Below are 9,391 nucleotides of genomic sequence, written 5' to 3'. Positions count from 1 at the left end.
TGGCGCGCACTATGCCCCTGTGGGTTAGGTCGATTGAAGCCTCCTGAGCAAAAGACTTCAATTGAGCCCTTCGGCTACCAAGGAATTGCTTTGCACAATAAGAAATGCCTTCTGGAAACCAGGAGACACCTTGAATATGGCATTTATGTACAACGCCGTACGATCCAGAGCCCATCTTCTTTTCTGTGATGATGGCCTCTGTAGGCAACCCAATTGTCATGCTGCAGTTAGTATTATGCATTGTGCGCTGCAAGTGGGTGCCTTTAGAGACCTCACGTGCACCAGATGATAAATCTTCTTGTTCATCAGCAGGCCGGTCCAGCTCTTTGCGAGCTCTCTTGCTCAGGATAGCTTGGGTGTCTATGGCCTTTGCACGCTTGGACCTCTCTTTCTCTACCTTCCATTTTGTGTGGAAGTGCTCCAGCTTGGATTCATTTGTTTCCGCTGGTCTGTCGTCACCTAGGTCAACAGCGCATCTAGGCATGTTGCCCACAATGCTAGTAACAAAATGCTTGATGGCTGCTCCATCAGCACCCTCATGGATATTTTTCACTGCGCGGACAACCTCACCTAATATTTGCTCAAATCGATTCCTATCAGACACAATACCCTCGATGTGATTAGGTGACAAGCAACTAATGAGGGTAACGAGTTTGATACGAATTGATTTCTTGATTTCAGGAGTAAGTGCAAGCGTCGCCATCAATCTGCACAATATAATTGACAAATAGTTGCAACATTTATAACCACAAAAAATGCTATTTGTAAGCTAACTAAGAGATTTCTACATCCAACACACTTATGACTCATGTCATGCAAACTAAATAATCACAGTCATCGTCAAAAACAAACACAAAACACAAGTTTACGACTTAACTTGACGTCAGCAGACCTAGTCAGTATACCGACCATCTGCAGATATCGCATTAAGATGAAAACTATGGCACAAGTTAAATGCTTTGACACATCGTCAGCAGACCTAGTCAGTATACCGACCATCTGCAGATGACTATCAAACCAAATAACAAAAACAAACTTCACCACATAGCTTGGTGTCAGCAGACCTAGTCAGTAAACCGACCATCTGCAGATACCGTACTAAGTAGCAAAGCATCACACATGTCAAATGCTACGAGCGCACATCAGCAGACCTAGCCAGTAAACCGGCCATCTGCAGCGGGCTCTCAAAGCATTTAACAAAAACAAAGCCGCATTGTAACTTGGTAACTGCAAACCTAGTCAGTAAACCGACCATTTGCAGATACCGTGCCACAACGAAAACTTCTACATAAGTTAAATATTAAGAGTGCACATCAGCAGACCTAGCCAATCGCTCGGCCATCTGCAGCGGGCCTCTTAACATTTAACGACACATGCACATGCATCACAAACAACGTTAAACTTAAGCGTATGCAAAAAATTAAATGACACCAACACTTTCAACTTAAAAATTACCTCAAATTGATCACACTAGCACCACTGACACCAAGTACAAGGAAGATTCTGTGAACAGTGACCCCCTGGACCACCCTTTTATACCACAATATAGCCCGCCGGGCCGGGAGTCGGGCCCGGCGGGCTTCTGCGCGCCCGGCGGGCTCGGCGGTCCAGACTTGTAGCCCGGCGGGCCAATTGTGGGTTACCAGGTCATCCCACCCTCTAGGATTTGAGAACTGTGAATTTTGTGAACATTGAGATTTGTGAACAATAGCTGTGATCACAAGAAAAAAGGCTGTGATCACGTGAATATGAAATCCCTGCCTGTTTGACCAGGTCAAAATGCAAATTTTCGTGCCGTAGCGCACATGGCTATTTTTTAATATTTTTTATTTTTTTTGGGTCTTGGGATGCCTATAGGGCCCTTTAGGTGCCCTAATAGCCCCAAAATCTTATATATATATATAGGTACACACACACACACACACACACACACACACACACACACATACATATATATGCGCACACGCACGCACACACACACACACACATATATATATATACATATATATATATATATATATATATATGTATGTATATATATATATACATATATGTGAGTGTGTATACATCTATAAATACAACATTTTTTCGTACCGCTCTAACCCAATCCCGAATACTTTTTTTAATCACGATCACATTTAAAATGAATCCTGAACAATATTTTCTATTAACACATGAACAAAAGCTTGAAATTGCAAGGCTTGAAATGGTATATCACAAGTACGCCAGGAAAAATCACAACTTACAATGCACAAAAAAAAAAAAATTATTACACTTGGAAGAAAAGTTTGCATTACATCTTTTTAATAAGCTCTTGGAAGAGCTCAGGAGAGAGAGTTGTAGAGGCTGGTTTCTGGCCTAAGCTTTGGAATATATCACTCAGCTCGTTGATTCCTTGAGCTTGAGAAAGGGCACAATGGCTTAAAACTGAGCCGGGATGCTTGCCCGTAAAGCAATACAAGGCAGCTTCCCTAGCTACCAAAATACATTTATTTATGTTTGAGGCTAAGGTGTCCTCCGACAAGTGCTTTAAATTTTAGGAGCTCGGCATAGGTGATCTCTGAATAGTCTAAATGAAAAACCCGCACTATGTCGGCTCTGAGGGCAGGTATGTAGTGCCAAAGAGATGCATCTCGACCCTCTGTCTTTGGCCGCGTTCCTCCTACGCGCATAACAAACTTGTCCACTTCAAAAGCAGTCTATCAACATGTCAATATAGAAGTTAGGAAGCGTGAAATGATACAACTAAAAATCATTTGCTTTACAACTAAGAAGTTAGGACATACCTCAGTTGCATCGTCACTTGCAACTAGTTGCTCATTTGTCAAGTTTATGCTCCCTTGGTCTTGAGCATCGCCAGCAATCAAGGGCATGTGTGGTTCAAAAGCAGGTACGCTCTCATAGAATTGCACAGCTTACTTTATTTCAACGAGCGCTTTGGCCACTACATCTTCCAAGGAACTGCTACCAATATCGTATGCAAGCGCTTTTGTGAGGTTGTAATCTTCAAAAGAGATTTTCACTTTCCCTTTGTCTTGACCCCCAGCATTCATGGCAATAATAGACAACATCTTCTACATCCCCACCTTGCATGGATATATGTAGCACAACCTGTTCTGTAGAGGTTGTGTCGGAGTCTAATGCCTCCCATTCTCTATTTGTAAGCTTCCATCGCCTGTAAGGAAACGCAATGGACAACAGTTGCTTGTGGCAATATAGTAGCGCATCACAACCTTCTCAACTATTACTCCGCATCTGATGGTGTCTCCATTGTGTTGAACAACTTTTTTATCCCATGCAGGTGATAAGAAACAAGTGAGAGCTCTCTCCCCCTTTGCAATCCATAAAGTTGGGGTGCGATGTGTGTCACTTGTACGGAACAGGTACACAAAGAGGTGTAGAGGTATGAAGCAGGTTATGGTTGCTTTGTGAGATCCATATGTGCACTTCATAGCATTTTGCATCTTGCTTTCGATTTGCAAACAAGCCATGGCCACTGAAGCATTGTCTGGAATTGGCCATTCAATAGATGTGAGAGTTGGTGTAGGTTCTGGAACTAATTTTCCAGTACCATTTGCTGTCGTGGGAACCACATATGTATCCTCATAGAAGAAGATGTTTCGTGCAAGAAGTTGTGCAGCTGGACACCCTCCAAAGATTAAACTACCAAGCTCCACATGGTATGCTTCAAAAGGTTCCTGAAATTGCCTCCATAGGCTCCCACTCACCAAAGTTTGAGGGAAAAATATCTACGCAGAGGAACCCAAGAACAATCAAAGCAGTGCTCAGTATATCATTATTAGCACACAATTGATTTAAAAACAAGAATATAAAGTGGTGAAATGACTTACAATTTACAAGAAATCGTTGACGTTGGTCATGGTCTGCTAGTGTCAGCTCTGTTGCCTTGTAAACATGTTGGACCTTGGCTAGCTTTTTCCCATCATGATCTTGTTTGAGCTCCAATATCCGCCCTTTCCAATGTTGACTTTGTATATCAACGTATCGCTTTGATACCTTGTGGGTTCCTCTTGTACTAGGCTACATCGTAATCCAATTCCACTTCTCGTACTGTTTGATGTTCCAGTGCCCATCCTCATCTTGACCACTACTACAAGAGAGAGATTGAATACTGATCGGAGGCCTTCGAGCTTTAGAAGAAGACATCAGATGTATATATTAGGGAGATTATAAACCTTGATGGCAAAGGAAAAATAGAATGGTGAGGAAAAAACTTAGACTAGGGAGATGTACATAAGAGAAGGAGTTGTAGAGCAAGTTCCAAGGGCTTGGCTGTGCTATTACTGCACTTTGAAAGAGGATATTAGAGGGGGTGAGAGGAGACAATGAGTAAGATTATGAGAGCCAAAGCATTTGCAACTCAAGCTTCCATAGCTTGGCTCTGCTGTTACACTCTGTAAAAGGAGGTTGGACAAGGTAGAAGGATGAAGTAAGGAAATGTAAGTGAGGATCAAACTTCCATAGTTTCTGAGAGGAGGTTGCAGATCAAGCTTCCATAGCTATAGATCTAGGTTTGTGAGTGAAGAGAGAGGTAGATCAAGAGGTAGATAGCTAGAAGAAGTAGTCTAGAGAGTGAAAAACACCCTGCTATGAGAAAGGGGGAAGAGAGAGTGTTTTGGAGGGAAGATGGGAGAGAGGGATAGTGGAAAGTGAAGGGGAATGTGCATTGAATGCAAGATAATGATGGGAGCTCGTTTTTGGGCCTCTATCACTTTAGAGACCTTACTTAATGATGGTTGCAGCTATCCTTTTCTATAAAAAATAGAGGAAAAATTCATATATTTTTTTTTGATTTTTAGGTGATTTTAAAAATTAAAAAAGAGCCTATTTAGCCTATTATTCTAAGTTTGACCACTACCTTCTAGGTTCTCACAAACCATTGGTTTCAGTCCACATGTAATCTCCCTATTTGTCTATTTCTTAATCACCTCCATTAGGCAATGGCAAATAAAAGGGCCCAAAAAGACTCCATTGAGTTCCTAATGTGAATGAGGTCGTGGAGACCTAATTGATAAAGTTGCAACAGCTGACGGAGAGTCAATGGAGAATATCTCGCGTAGCAAGGTCGACCGAGGTCTTGACCAGCCTCGGTTCGATTTAAATGGTGAGCTTCCGGTACGGTGGATGAGGGACTAAGGAAGCGGCCTATGAGTGAAGCGTTAGGTGACCCTTGCGAAGGATCCTAGAGGTGCTGACCATACGGTGCTCGGGCTCTGGGTCGCCGAAGATACCCACGCGTATGTCGTGGAAGATATTTAGATCAAGGAGTAAGAGTTGTTTTCTGAATTCGGGCATGGATCTGGTTGATTGACCTTGCTGGTCTCTAATAACGGATGAGTCCATGGCTCTTTTATATGGATTTGTTGGTTGATCTTACTGATCTTCAACGGAGATTCCATTTTGATTTTTATAAGTGAATATATTGCTGGGTACTATGAGCTAGGAACTATCGAAAAGGATCCTGAGTGGATAGGTGGTGAGCGACTTGGTTGCCAATGATGCCATAGGTACACCGATGAAGGAAAAATCGAAAATTAGGATTCAATTAAATATTTTGGAGGGTTATGATCAGTGATACTATAGTTTCATTAAAAGATTGTTTTAAAGACAGTTGAATGTGTGAAAAAGGCAATTTCATATTGGGTGTGTAAGTGGTGTGACTAGTTTTAAGTTTGCATGAATATAAGGCTAAGGGGCTTGGAAACTCTTTTTCCTCGTACCTGGGAGAAAACGTAATCAAATTCTTAAATGGATCCCATCACTATAGTGGTTGGGCGGTTGGCTAATCCACGGGACTGGATGGGGTTAGGCTGGACTGATGGATCCCTAAAAAGAGACTCAATTATGTTATGGTATGATAGATGAAATAAATCCCGGATAAAAATTGTTCTATGGAAAAGAATCAACGACTGTGTCTCTCAATGAGGAAAAAAACGTTGGTCTCTATGATCCAAGTGCAAGTCTTTTCCTTGATCTGACTATGGGACTTACAGGTTCGGTCAGATCAGTTCAGTTAGTTAAGGCTCTTGACTACGTTAGAGTAAAAATATCACGGAGGAATCGTCCATGCTTTCCTGGCGAGGGAAGTTTTTCCGGGTTCCGAGGGATTAGTCTCTTGTTCGGATATACGTGGGCGAGGCCTCGAGTGAGGGACCTTGTCCCGTGCAAGAAGTGCTACTTCCGCTGCTAGCACCCCAGAATTCGTTGCACTAAGGGGACAGGGATCTTTCAAAATGGACACACACGATGCATTAATTACCAACATCCCCCCTTAGAGGTGGACATTTGAATTTATTACAATCTAATGAAACGATGCAAGCTAATGAGATGCTGCTGCTTCGGAGGATGATTCCCCCCTCAAATGGACACCAGAGAGGAGCCCAACACCAAGGCACGAGAAGTGATGTTTGTCGTGCAGAACTGGCTTGGTGAGGAAGTCCACCAGGTTCTCGAAAGTGGAGACATACAACATGGTGATGTACCCTTCTTTGACTACCTCTTTGAGAAGGTGGTATGCAATCTTCACATGCTTGAGCTTGTTGGAGACCTTGGGAGAATGAGCAAGTGAGATGGCGGATTGGTTGTCACAGAACATTGTGACGGGGGGTATCTCATGTGGAAGTTGGAGCTCTCAAAGAAGTTGATGAAGCCAGAGAGCTTCACGAGCAGCAAGGGAAGCGACAATGTACTCTGCTTCTGTCGTGGAAGAAGCCACCAACAGTTGACGCTTAGTTTGCCAAGATATGGCACCACCAGCAAGCTTGAAAAGGTATCCAGAGAGACTCCGCATGTGGGGATCATGACCTCCCCAATCTGAATCTATAAAGGCCTCCAGAGTGAGGGGACCTACCTGCACAATATGTCAGTTTATGGTCCTTGGTGGCATGGAGATAGCGGAGACACCTTTTGAGAGCTATCCCATGGACCTTGCGAGGTTGATGGAGAGCTCGGGAGAGAATGTGGTCAGAGTAGCGGACATCCAACCGAGTACAAGTAATGCAGTATCTAATTTTCCCAAGAAGGTTATCATAGGGAAACTCGTGCATGAAACTCCGATAAAGAAGAGTGTATGGAAGATCTTCAGGGGCAAGTTGTGCATTTGTGACCATAGGAGTGGGGGCGAAAGAGCATTGGGACATCTGGGCATTAGCAAGGATTTCCTCAATGTACTTCTCTTGAGAGAGGGAAATGAATCAGCCATGAGGATCACGAATGACTTGAATGACAAGAAAAGATGAGATGGGACCATTATCAGTTAAGGGAAATTCCCCCCTAAACATGTTTTTGGATAAAAGCAAGATAAGCTCATTTGATGCAAGGATGGGAATGTCATCAACGTAGAGACCAATGATAGCCCACCGATGATGATTATGCAAGACATAAAGATTATGGTCGGTGAGCAATCTACGCCATCCCCAAGAGATAAGGGCGTCATGCATTCGGCAGTACCATTGCCGAGGGGATTGCTTCAAGCCATATATGGGGCATTGAAGCTTGCATACAAATTGGGGATGAGAGTGCGAGCGAAAGTAAGGGGGCTAATGCATGTAGATGTCCTCATCTAGCCTACCATGAAAGAAAGCAGTTTTGATGTCTATGTGATGAAGGGGAAGATTAAAATGTGCAGCAACGGCAACGATCAATTTGAAAGATGCCATACCTAAGACAGGTGAGAAGGTGTTAGTGTAGTCAACCCCTTGTTGTTGAGTGAAGCCGCGGGCAACAAGCCTTGCTTTGAAGCGATCCACGCTTTCAGCTTTGTACGTCTTCTTGAGAAGCCACTTGCACCTAATGACATTGCGATTAGGTGGTGGCAGGACGAGAATCCAAGTGCCTTGCTCCATGAGGGCCTCCATCTCTTGCGTCATGGCTCGATCCATTTCTCCGAGTGAGCACTAGCAAGTGTGTCATCGACACAAGGACTTTGAGGATACTCGAGGAGATCCGGAGGATGGGAGTCCACACCTTCAGCTTGTAGAAGAGCAGAGAAGCATGTGGAATCGTAGATGTCCGCAAGGCTACGAGTGTGGCCTTTTGGTGGGGATTCACCATCATCAAGGAGGCTCGGGGAGGGTGTGTGAGCTAAGGAAGGTGGAGGGGTCGTGTTGGAACTAGGGGCTGAGGTAGATATGGAGGAGGAGAGGTAGATGGGACAGTCCACCGTAAAACCGGGTGGAAGGGAATGATTGGAGGGCAGCATGGCCTTAGATGAGGTGTGAGGTTCTGAAGACAGAGGTGAAGCAATGGAAGCAGCCATGGGAGATTGCTGAGGTGAGGCAATGGGCTGTGGAGAATGAGGTTAAGGCAAGGCTGCACTGTGGCGAAAGCTGGGAGCAAGCAATTGTGTAGGGGAGGGAGAGGACGTAGATATACCCTGCTGGAGAGGTATGGTGGTGCCTTGCATGGAGGGGCGCTCAGTGGTGGAGGGTGAGGAAGGTGGGGAGCTGGTGCCATGCAGTTGAGGCACCTGGCTGGCTGCATGGTAGTTTGCAGGGACTGAAGTGCAGAGGAGTGGAAGTGAGCTGGTGTTGGTTGCCTGAAGGATCCTGAGAACTGACCGTGAAGTGTGAGCATGGTGGCCAGGTGAACATCCACTGGAGTGGGAGCGTATGTTGGAGAGGGGGTGGCGGCAAGTGGACTGGCGAGGTTGAACTGCAGTAGGTAGGTCGCCTTGCAGAGGAACCACGTGTGTGGTAGCAAGGCGAGGAGCAGTAGACTGCACAGCACATGGAGCATCGACCGAGTTGGCATGGCGGGGAACAACAGCATGCACAGCACTGGGAAGCGCCTCAGGAGACAACCGCGAGAGCGCATGGCATGGAGTGATGGCGACCTGTACTAAGAATGGCGCATGGTGGTAGGTAGCGGCCACGTGTGCAGGCAAGGTGAGTCATGACTCTGGGGCAGAAGGCAAGTTATAAAGGGTGGGGTTGGTTGTGGGATTGGAGTTTGGTGCCAGGCAGAAGAGGTGGTAGCTTCACTTGTAGAGAATCGGGTGAAGAGGACACCATAGATGAAGAGGACTCCAAAGCATTGAAGTGATGAGAGGCCATGCCCGTGAGTGCTCCTTCATTTGAAGATGACGGAGCGACTGAAGGAAAAATTGTGGCTCTCGGGATGATAAAGATGATAAGCTTTGTGACCAAACCGATCACCATAACCCACAAATATTGCCTTGGACGCCTTAGCGCTCGACGAGACCAGTGATGAGTGGATATGTAGGTGCTCCAAAGATGCGAAGATGACCAAGCTTTGGAGGGTGACCATACCAAAGAGAGTATGGGGTGCTCCCACGAAGTGTCGAGGTGGCGCGCCGATTTTGGAGATAGCACGCGGTGGCGGCGGCCTCCTCCCAGTAAGCATGAGAGAG

The sequence above is a fragment of the Cibotium barometz genome, chromosome 48 (assembly GCF_041138505.1).
Source record: "Cibotium barometz isolate CiBa-2024 chromosome 48, ASM4113850v1, whole genome shotgun sequence".
Lineage (NCBI taxonomy): Eukaryota > Viridiplantae > Streptophyta > Polypodiopsida > Cyatheales > Cibotiaceae > Cibotium > Cibotium barometz.
This window is presented reverse-complemented; position numbering follows the sequence as displayed.